At 40.0% G+C, this 11513-nt stretch overlaps 1 protein-coding gene across 1 annotated transcript in view; it reads left to right on the top strand.

Moving 5' to 3' along the window:
- The window catches only part of Pde7b (phosphodiesterase 7B), a 315941-nt gene that overhangs the window by 1139 nt on the left and 303289 nt on the right, over nucleotides 1-11513 (top strand). The window lies entirely within an intron of this gene.

Raw genomic sequence — 11513 nt, 5'->3', positions numbered from 1 at the left:
AGATGTAAGCACAGAGTTATGTGGCCAGTGATTTAGGTCTTATTATTTACAAAGGAAAACAAAACTTTATTATCACTGTAAGATTGGGTAATTATCTCTTCCTGAATGGGTTGAAAGTCGAGTTAGATATTTAATTAGAGACTTAAGTGATGGAGCCTGGGGACTAATTCATTACCTAAAAATTCAGCTCCGCATGTGCTCTGGTCAGAGACACCATTGCAAGAAAGGAAACACAAGCCAAACACATGCATTCGTGTATGGTAGCTGCTGCAGAAGTCACAGTTGAACACAGGGCTGACGTTTTCGGTCACACATTATTACGTGTCTGAGGGAACCTTGCTGAGAATCAGCCCTGTCTGGCATTCAGTTTTATTTTATAAGAGCAATTCACACAATACACAGCTAACATGGACTTCTTTATCGGAGAGTTATGCAATAGCAAATGAGACAGGATTGTTTGAAACTGTTCCCTCGCTCCAAAATTTCTAACTCGCTCTCCTTAAAGTTTCCATTCTCAATGCCGAGAACTAGAAACCTGTGAAACTGGGTCACATCAGTAGCACCGTGAGGCAAGGCTCAAACACACAGCGCACTTGAAGGGGTTAACAGAATTAACTGCGTAATGCACCTCGTTAAGGACAGCAAAAATATTAGCTCTGAATTGCAGGGGATGTGCTGTGAGTGGACAATCACTTTTCTGCAGCGCCCGGTGGGAAAACAAGGACGTTGTGTGTTGCAAATGCATAACTGTAGCTCCTCCCTTTCCTCAGCTTTATCTTTTATTACTGGCTGCTGAAACAAAGAAGGGTGTCAGGGGTTTCCTCTTGATTGGCATTGGCTCTAGTAAAATGAAGTCCTTTTTATCACAAGCAGAAACTCAAAGTTAACTAGGGACAACTCCCAAATCCAAATCCTCTTGATAAGGCTCTCTACCTGACTGAACTGTCTGATTTCCGAGGGCCCCACTAACTAGCGTGTGCCAAAATCAGGGAAGAGGGCTGTTTCGGCAACAGTCACTTGGAGAAACTAATTTTTGAAGAAAGTTACTTAGGACAAGGGTGGAAAAATCCAAGATGTATCAGAGACGGGCATCAGTTTAAAGAAAACAATGACACCAGGACACCTTTTAACGCCTTCCACAGTGTGTAACACAAAGCCACTCATTGTTGGGGTGGAATAAAAACCCGAGCTTAAAACTGTTTGCTGAGAATTCACCCAACACACATTGTAAATTATCTAAGTAATTTTAAACCTGGAATTTTTTTTAACCGCTTTGAGAAATGTTTTTGGTGTTAAGTCCAGCTTAAAATATAACCTGGAAACTGCCAATGATCAAGACAAGGGCATTCCAAACGTCGGCTCGTGCTCTTTTTCAGGCAAAAGGATGTCGTACACGCAAAAGTGAAATGACCAAGCTTCCCCAAGTGGGCATGTGCCACCTGGAAAGGCCTCTGCCCAGTAATTATTCTAAGTTGTTGTTTGCCAAGCTCAAATCACAACGGAAACTGCTTGTTGACTCAAGGACCATAGTGCTGGAAGGAATTTATTAAGCAAGAAGTTATCCAACCCCATGTCTACAAGGGCTTCATTATATAAAAGACAACTGTCAAATTTAAGGGTCAGAGAAGATTTGAGATTATCTAGGTAACAGCTATTTTTTTTTTCTCTCTTCTCTTTTCAAGGCAGGGTTTTTTTGTTTAGCCTTGGTTGTAATGGAACTCACTCTGTAGACCAGGCTAGCCTCGATCTCACAGAGATCTGCCTGCCTCTGCCTCCTGTACTACCACCTGGAGGTAATAGCTATTTTATCTGGTTTATCTCACACTGCAGAAGTCATATATGCAATGTGGGATAGAACCCTCTGTGTCCATGAATGGTCCAAAGAATTCGTCATCCTGAGGGTTCAGTTCACATATCCCAAAGAGATATTTGGTCAAGTAGGAATCTTTTTTAGTAGGTACACCTCCAGGAGGAAGAAAACTTTGGCATTTGGAGATTTGCCTGGCCCCTCGCACAGTGGTGAGGCCATTGCTGTAACTACTTCCTGGAAGTGGCATCTTAGTGTCCCCGACATTTTTGTTCACTTCATTTTCCCCAGTAGAGTGGGCTGGGTGGGCACTCAGCACCAGGTCTCTCCAGGCATCCTTGCTTTCATTCATGATTCTCGAAGCATCCCTGCTTTCATTCACGATTCTCAAAGCATCCTTGCTTTCATTCATGATTCTCAAAGCATCCTTGCTTTCATTCATGACATGTTGCCTACTTGGTTTCTTAGTAGACTTTAAAGTGCTCGATGATGACGAGATTTGAGGAAAAGAAAAAAAAAAAGAGTAACTGTAGAGACCCAAACTGACTAAATGTCTAGATACAAGGCGTATTTAGAAACTAGACTAGCAAGAAGAAAATGTGTCAATGTTTCAAGGTTAAATCAAGGCACTTAAAGCCCCGCCTCCAAGGATTGTTTAACCATTTAAACAGGTTAACATGCAATTAGGAGAGTGATCACACGGAGTGAACTGGGAAAAAAAGGTGAAAAAAAGCAGTGAATGGGGACCAGAGAACAGGGTGAGCAGACTTGTAGGCAGCAACTAGCTGACGGACACTAAGCTATTCCGTTATTCTTGACCTTGTTTCTTCATCTGTGTGAGGAGCTGGTTGGATTGGATTATTTCGAACACCCCTGTATGCCAAACTTTTTTTTGAAACAGTCTTTTCTAATTTTACATACCAATCCCAGTTCCCACACCCTCCCCTCCTCCTGCTCCCTCCACCTTCCCCCAATCCCACCCCTATCCACTCCTCAGAGAGGATAAAGCTTCCCATGGGGAGCCAGAGTCTAGCACATTGCCTTGAGGAAGGACCAAGGCACTTCCTACTATATCTAAGATGAGCAAGTTATCCTTTCAAAGAGAATGGGTTCCAAAATAGGCCAAACTTTTTATACTCTTTTTAGTTTCAACCAGAGGCTTGGCTTTTTTGGGAGGAGGGGTTGCTTTGTTTTAAAACATTTATTTGTATGTAAGTGTGAAAGTATCAAGTTTTTATTCAAAAAGTATCAAAAAGAAACTACTGTTGCTACTCATGTTTCTTTTCTTTCTTTTTTTTTTTTTTTGTTTTGTTTTTCGAGATAGGGTTTCTCTGTGGCTTTGGAGCCTGTCCTGGAACTAGCTCTGTAGACCAGGCTGGTCTCGAACTCACAGAGATCCGCCTGCCTCTGCCTCCCGAGTGCTGAGATTAAAGGCATGCGCCACCATCGCCCGGCTACTACTCATGTTTCTTAACCTGGAGTGAATGCAAATAGAGGTTGGGGCTAAGAAGGTGGCTCTGTGGGGAAAGTATTTGCTGAGCAAGCCTGAAGACCCAAGTTCAGATCCTCCACAACCAGATGAAAGCTAGATCTAGCAGCATGCATCTATAACCACAGCACCTAAAGGACGGAAACAGAGGGATGGTGGGAGCCTGCTAGCTAGCCAACATAGGCAAACTCCCGGTAGGGGAAAGGGTCTGTCTCACAAAACAGAACAACAACAAAAACAAGATAAAGAGCAATAAAGGAAGACACTTGAGTTCAAACTCTGATCTCCACATGAACACATGCACAAGCATGTGCACACACACACACACACACACACAAGTTCGGGAGGGAGACAGTGAGAAGAAAAGGCTACATAAAGAAAACAGCTGAATGCAAGTTAGATTGCTAGGAGTGAATTTTTATCCATCTAGGCGTCTACTATGATCAGGGTGAAAACGTTGGTATTCTTTTGCAGTGACAATTTTAAAGAGGAGCGCACTGAGGAGAGCCCAGATTTTGCCATAATTTGACTTATTCTCCAGCCTGAGATGGAGAATACAACTCATGCATTAGGGTTTTCCTCTGCATCCCTCAAGTTACAGGAAGAACCTTTTGAGAGTGTTGAAAGCAGCCCGGGATATCGACAGCCTTTTGAGGAGGACTGGCAGCCATGATGAGTTGAATTCTGATGTAACGTGATATCCCTGCTGTGGGGAGCACCCTCTGTCTGGAAGCTCCTGACAGTGGCTCCAGAACTTTCAAGGGTCAGTTATGTGAGTTTGTGGGGGCCTCGGCTTCCTTGTCTTGACGGCTGTTTGGTGGCTTTTCCTTTCCATCCCATGATCTGCTCTGAGGAGATTTCGTGCTGAGCCACTAGCAAGGGCCGAGTTCTCCATGTCGCCGGTCAATGGCACCACTTCTTTTCACGCTTTACCGTTACTCAGCTAAACCCATGTGATTCTACCTCCAAGATGATCGCATCACCAAGGAAAAGCAAAAGCAATCACGAGTCCTGGGTGGGTATGGAGACTTTCCCCCAGAAAGACCGTCACTCCGCTGGGAAAGTTCCTCCTCCTCCTCGCCGTCTTTCTCTCCTGTAAAGTGGTTTGCCTCCATGCTGGAGCCTTTCTTGAAACAGCAAAGGGGCGTGGTTTCTGTTTCCTGGAGATGAGGCATCAGTGTTATAACACAAACATCTTTATTGTAATTGTCAGTCATTCTAAAGAGCCTATATTTTTCCTTCCCTTGGCATTGCTTCTACTCCAATTGGGTTTTCTTTACAGAATAGCTGAAAACAAGTTGGTAACAAAGTTGGGCGGACTCTCAGGGGGAGGAAAACCTTCTGGAGAGTTGGCTGTTGGCTGTGTATCCCTCGTGAGGCTGTGAGCCCTGATATACGCCGTGCTGGCTCATCCGACTGGCTGCCTTTGATGTAGCTCAATTATCCTTATCCAGACACTGGTACATTCTCTGTGTCTAGAACCAGCGGGCATCTCTGCCAAGTAAAAGCTTACAATCCATAGTCGAAGAATGGATGGTAAGGAACAGGCTTTTCATTTCAAATAAACCTAAAACCAGCACGACAGCACACGGAAATCTGTAAAACACAGGGAATTCTTAATAATATTCAGTAAAGACCTCAATATTAAAAACTCTAAATCCTATCAACAACAGTCTGCATTGAGATTTGTATATAGTACAGAGTATGACATGGATAGCTGAAGTCAGACCTCCAGTAGTTTTGTCCAGCATGAGTTCTGCCTCCTACCCCTCCCTCTGTCCCTCCCCTTCCTTTTTCCCTTCTCCCCCTCCTCTTTCCCTCCCTCTCTAAATTGTTTCTCCTCTCTCCTCCCCTCTCTCTTTCATCTGTACGGGGAAGATGAACGAAATGAAGTGTGACAATGAGGTTTTGGTGGGTTTTCTTTATGTAATATTTAGAGTAATATTTGCTTTAATTTTCTTTTTTCTAGCACTTGGTGTGACCATCTAAGGAACACCTTAGGGTTAGGATTCTGTGTCTTGCTCTGTCTAGTATGGGATGTCAGGCCACAACTGGTCAGGGATAAGGAGCATGCTTCTGTGAGCCCAGGCAGAGGTCGGGATGCAATTATGAGCTTGGTCAGATCTTGATATCTAGAGCAAATAATAATCAATGGTTATCATACCCTTTAACTCTATCATATTAGGATAAAAGTGTAATGAATTTTGCATTATTTGTCATATAAAAGTCAGAAACTAGCCAGGTGGTGATGGTGCACACTTTTAATCACAACACTTGGGAAGCAGAGGAAAGAAATCTCTGAGTTCGAAGCCACTGAGTTCCAGGATACCCAGGGCTACACAGAGAAACCCTGTCTTGAAAAACAAACAAACAAAAAATAAAAAACTAACTGAACCCAATAAATGGATTGTTATTATTTTATATTCTTTTAATAAAATATCACTGTTACTTAAAAGAATGAAGTAGACCTGCACACAAAAGATCAGGAGTGATTTTCCAGATCTATAAAACTAGAAAAAATCTACATTGACATCTGTACAAATAGGCAGAACATTGGTACATTCTCAGAGAAAAATCTCTGGAAATTTAGATAAAAAGTGTAACAAATGAATGCTTCTAAAAGGAAAACCTGAAATGTAGAGGAGAAAGACAGGTTTTTATGAATTCAGTGGAGTTGTTCACCTTTTCCCTATAAGCTTATGACATTTACAGCCAAAATCATTTTGCTATTATGTTTGTGACACTGTGTGGTATTTGACATTGAAAACAAAGTTAGAAGATGAAGGAAAGAAGGTTTTCTATTTGGATTTGATTTTATTTCATGGGCTTTTGAAACTGACAGAAAGAGAGAACACTCTAGAAGAGTCATGGACAGGAAAACAGAGAAAACCCAACGGTCCAGCTTGAGTCACTTTGGGGCATGAATGGCCCTCAAGACTTGATTTCCTTCAATATAGAATGAGGAGCTTTGTCAAGACCAAAGTTCATTTAATTTGCTGTGGTGCTCATGGAAACGTTTTGACTAAACCAATATACGTTATATATTTTACTGGTTTGAACATATCGGTTAAATTACCTGTTTTAAAATTGGTTCAGTTTCGCTTAATTTTTCAAATTAGTGAAACACAGAGAGCTTCTAATTTTCTCAAATTGTCTTGAAGGAAACTATATGTCTTAGGCAAACATTTCAAGTAAATTTAAATCATAATATCAGTTATTTAGAAAACATTATATTAATACGTTCATATCGTAGGCATACCAACAACTGATGTTCGTTCTGTTTCAATATGATTTATGCATTTCTTGGTTTTCCATGAGAAAAACAAATACCTACCTTCATTTCCCTTTCTCATTACACCAGTCTCCAGCTGCGTGCAATGAGAAGAAAGAACTCAGTCATTCTCAAGTGTAGACAGCATTCTCATGAGAGGAGATGCCCAGCACTATGGCGGTCTAAAGAATGCCTCGATTTAGAAAAGGTCACGAACTCTCCGAGGAGTTGCTTCCGGTGTGGCACACTGTGGCCTCTCTCTCCGTCCTTCACACTAGTGTCCCCATTTTTTTTTTTCAAAGAAAGGAAAACACGATTTCAGTTTGGCTTTCAGTTCAATTTGGAAATTTTAGTCATCATGGAACACATCTAGTAGTTTTATTTCCTCCTTCCTGGGGTCTTTTTATTCCTAGAGAGAGGGATAATTCAGATGAAACAAAAAAGAAGCGGGAGTCTGTGTGATGGCTCTCTGGGGCCATAATGACGCTCTGACACATTCTTCTCTTCTGTTAAAAGTCATTGTACTATAAAGATGCTTCAAAAGCTGATAAATACAACAACTCATACAGATTTCTCTCTCTGTCTTTTTAACCGATCCTGATACCTCAGTGCTTGTGTGTCGTTTTGAGAGACGGTTATGGGGCACAGGCCTTCTCAGACTTGAAACACAGAGACAAAGGAGAGGTCAGGGGTCAGCACTGGTGTAGCAGCTGTGAGGTCCTGGGTTTGGTCTCCAGCATCTCTGGGGAAAACTCATGTCAGAACTAACACGTAACTAAGAGGTCATAGTGAATTTCCAAACATTCTCCCCTCTAAGGCGAAGCTTTAAAAACTAAACTCACCATATATTTATTGAAGTCAATGGCAAATTGTAATTTAAAATAAAATAGGTTTAAGTGACATATTTTTGGAGAGAAAAGGAAAAGAAAGAGGATAAAAAGAAGATCCACTCATTTTTTTTAAGAGCCCCGAATTTGTAACCTAAAATCCGAGGTTTGGGTTCTGGATGCAAGGATGATTGATACTCTTGGCAAGGTATTTAGCATTTTTGGTTTTCGCGTCTCTAAAATGTATCTTGCAGCAGGTACTTTTGGGCCCTCTAATTTCAGGCTTTCGTGTGTAACGAGCCACTTCGTTCTTAACAAAAAGGACACAAGTCACTTTATTCTCACATCACTCTTGTTACGCAAGGACCAGCTGAGTCCATCCAAAGCAAGGCAATTGAGACTGAAAGGAATTCCAGCTCGTGGAGCCAGGGTTCCACTTCATTCTGGTGACAAGTCTCAATTGTTCTTACACGTTTTCAGTTCATCTCTACTCACACTAAGCACGACTTGGAAAACACTTTTAAAAATATTTATACAAAGCATAAGAGCATTTGTTTCCAAAAAATGAAGAGAAATTACATTATTTTATATTTAATGCCTTAGAAGTCGACACTTCAAATTTCAGGATGGTGTTTGGCTATGGGGCATACAAGGATGCTCAGAGAACATTCTGCGGGGGGGGGGGGTGGTTCATTCTTGTTCATGACTGTGTACAAGTTAACCTTACTCTACTGAGATGAAGGTGTATATGGTATGTCTCATAAAAGTGTAAAAGAGATGCAAAGGCTTTATTTGCTGAGTGTGTAGAGAAGGAAAGAGAGTACGTGTGTAAGCCTACGGCACTGGGGGCTTAGATGAGGTCTTGGATTAGTATACGGATAGTGCTTTAAGATAAATGCAATTTTGTTGCAGTTTGAAAGTTTCTTCTCAGAATTCATGTGCTGGAAGCTTAACTCCCAGGGTAACTATATGAAGAGGCAGAGCTTTGTAAAAAGTATTAAGTGCATGGGGTGTAATTCCCATGAAGGGGTTAGTGTTACAGCCATTGCAGTGGCTGAGTTACCCCGAGAGTGGGTTGTTAAAGACGTGCCCGGGGGGGGGGGGTCACCTCCAGCCTTCCTAGGTGGCTTGTTATCACCTTCTGCCATGTTATAAGGCAGAGTGCCTGTTGCTCGCACGGAGTTCTTGAGATCCCCAGTGTCCAGAATTTGTAAGAATCCTTTTCTTTATAAATTACCCATTCTTAAGTCTGATGTGGTAGAAACAGAGAAAGATCTATGTTGTTTTCTTGCCTTTTCTCCTCTTTATTAAACTATAGCACATATCGCCTAAATTATAAATGTATGGATCATTCACTTACATTTGGGAAATCTCTGTACCTCTGTGTGTTATTCGGGTTGCGAGAGTGTTGGTTCATGTCAGAATCTGGGATGCGGAGGTGGGAGGATTGCCTCAGTTTTTGAGGCAAGCATGGGATGTAAGTTCCAAAAAAAAAAAAAAAAAAAAAAAAAAAAAAAAAAAAAAAAAAAAAAAAAAAAAAAAAAACTGGATCATGTCTTAAGACAAGCAAAAACCTCTTATTACTCAAATCAAGACAATGGATTTTCGTATCGTCACCATGCTAGAATCCCCTCGTGTCTTCTCCATCTTCACTTCGACATTGTGTCTTGAGACTTGTAAATTGTTTTTATATATTTGTTTTTTTGTTTCTTTTCATTGCATGAGATTTAGTTCATTTGTCCACTGTACTGTGTAAAGCATTGAACTTGGTCCAGTTTCCTTTTTTATTGATTATATTGAGCTACACCTTTTTCTCTGCTACCCTCCCTTCCACTCCCCTCCCCTTCAACCCTCTCCCATGGTCCCTATGCTCCCAATTTTCTTGTCTTTTTCTACTTCCCATGTAGAATACATCCATGTACGTCTCTCTTAGGATTCTCATTTTTGTTTAGGTTCTCTGGGATTGTGAATTGTAGGCCGGTTTTCTTTGCTTTACATCTAAAAGCCACTTATAAGTGAGTACATATGACATTTGTCTTTCTGGGTCTGGGTTACCTCACTGATATGATGTTTTCTAGATCCATCCATTTCTTATACTATGGATAATGTTGGCCTAAATCTTTTGGTACAGAATCCGTCTATTTCTATTGAGAACATGCCTAGAAATGAAGTTGCTTGACCTTAGGAGATCACGTTAAATGTTAGTGGAAAATTTCATACTTCTCAAAGTTCTTATAAGATTGTACACTATCACTAAGAGTCCTTTTCCTCCCTCATGTTCCACATCAGTACTTCTGTAAGGTATAGAGGAAAGGCCGTCCTGTGCATCTTGCTGATTCCCTTTTCACAGGTATCACAAGCCTATAAATACCTTTGTTGTCAGATCCAGTCCTTCTATATTTTAATACTAAAAGATTCTTCATATTTCTTTGGTATCTTTGATTGTTCTAAGTGGCACAAACATCTTCTCCATTAGTGAAATTTCCTGTTTTATGCTTCAATGTTATCTTGAATTCTTTACATTTCTACACAAAATTTTGAATTAAGATGCTTCACTACCACACCAACCAATCAGCAAGGCAAACAAACAGTTGGGATACAGGTTTATCTGAGAGGATGATGTCTTCCCTGCGCATGGTATACCCCCTTCCATTTTGTAAATCTTTGTTACTTTTTCTCAGTCATACTTTCTAGCTGGTTTTGTGATAGCTCTTGCAGTACCTATTAGTAGGCACTTAGTATTTTGTTCTTATCTAAACAGCACCTCTCCGGTTTCAACATTTTGCTTCCAATATACATAGAAATTATTTTTTGTGTGTATACAGTTTATTATCCATAACCTTGCTAATGGCAATAAACCAATAAAAATTAGTTTGCTAATGATAATAAACTCAAACCCCCTGCATTCATTTAGAGTTTGTCATATATACATGTGTTTATGATTGACTGATTGGGACTGGGTAACCTAGTGGGGAGCTTTGTTGCTGGAGAAGACTGATGTTGCCCATAGTTCTTCATCTAGGGATGGAGTCATGTGAGATTCCCCTCATCCATGTTGGCATGTCGATTAGTATTAGTATTCTTCAGGTCCTGTTTAGGTAATCATATTGTTGAGGTGTCCTTGGTATAGTTTCCCTGTCATATATTACAGACAATATTATGTAGCAAACATATGGTTCTTCATCTCTTACATTCTTTCTGCCTGCCCCCCTTCTAAACCTTATGTACAAGGGTTGTATTGTCAATTGATCAATCAGGCTGGGCAGCCCACAGACAGGTGTTCTCAGCATTTTCACCAATTTTGTGCTCTGCAGCTTTACTCAAAATAGTTTTTTTAGTTCTTATTAAAATTTATTGCAATTTGCAAAAGTTTCATATTTAATGAAAATAGAATACATTGTAAATCTAAATGACAAATAAATCTTCTAGTTGAATTATGCTTTTCCATTATGATATAATTTTTATTTTATTTTTTAAATTTTTTTACTGAAAATATTTAATTAAATCTAATTTTTCTGGTAGAATCTGTAGAGTAGTTTAAGTATTGCATCATGATGTTTTCAAATGGGGATAATTTTCCTTCTTGACTGTTTTTGTTCTTTTTATATCTTTGTCTTGTCTTATTGATATCAGACTTTGAGCACAAAAATGAATAAAAATGAAGATAGTAATAACCCCTGTCTTCCAGATTTTGGAAGAAATGTTTTCAACCCCTGCCCCAATTTAGTATAACACTGTCAGTTGATTTTTGAATAAACCTATTATTAAATTGAGGTATGTTTTGTCTTTTTCTAATTTCTGTAAGACATCATCATGCAGGCAGAGTGAGCTTAATCAAATACATTTTCTGATATATGGAGATGATCAGAAAATTTCATCCCTGAGATTACATACATGGTGAATTGCATTCATTCATTTGTTCATTTTGGACCAACCTTGCAATGCTAAGATGAAGCCTCCTTTGTCTTTTGTCATGATGCATACATAATCTTCTTGATTTGTCCTTGAATTTCATATACAAGTATTTTGTTGGGAATTTTTGTGTCTTTCTTCATCAGGGTTATTAAGTTGTGTATTTTCTTTGTGCTGTTGTGTCTTGACTTGGTTTGGATATCAGGA

The sequence above is a fragment of the Alexandromys fortis genome, unplaced genomic scaffold, assembly GCF_014885135.2.
Source record: "Alexandromys fortis isolate MF-2015 unplaced genomic scaffold, M_Fortis_MF-2015_v1.1 scaffold_107, whole genome shotgun sequence".
NCBI classification, from domain to species: Eukaryota; Metazoa; Chordata; class Mammalia; order Rodentia; family Cricetidae; genus Alexandromys; species Alexandromys fortis.
The sequence above is the reverse complement of the archived record's forward strand: the minus strand, read 5'-3'. Positions and strand labels throughout refer to the sequence as shown.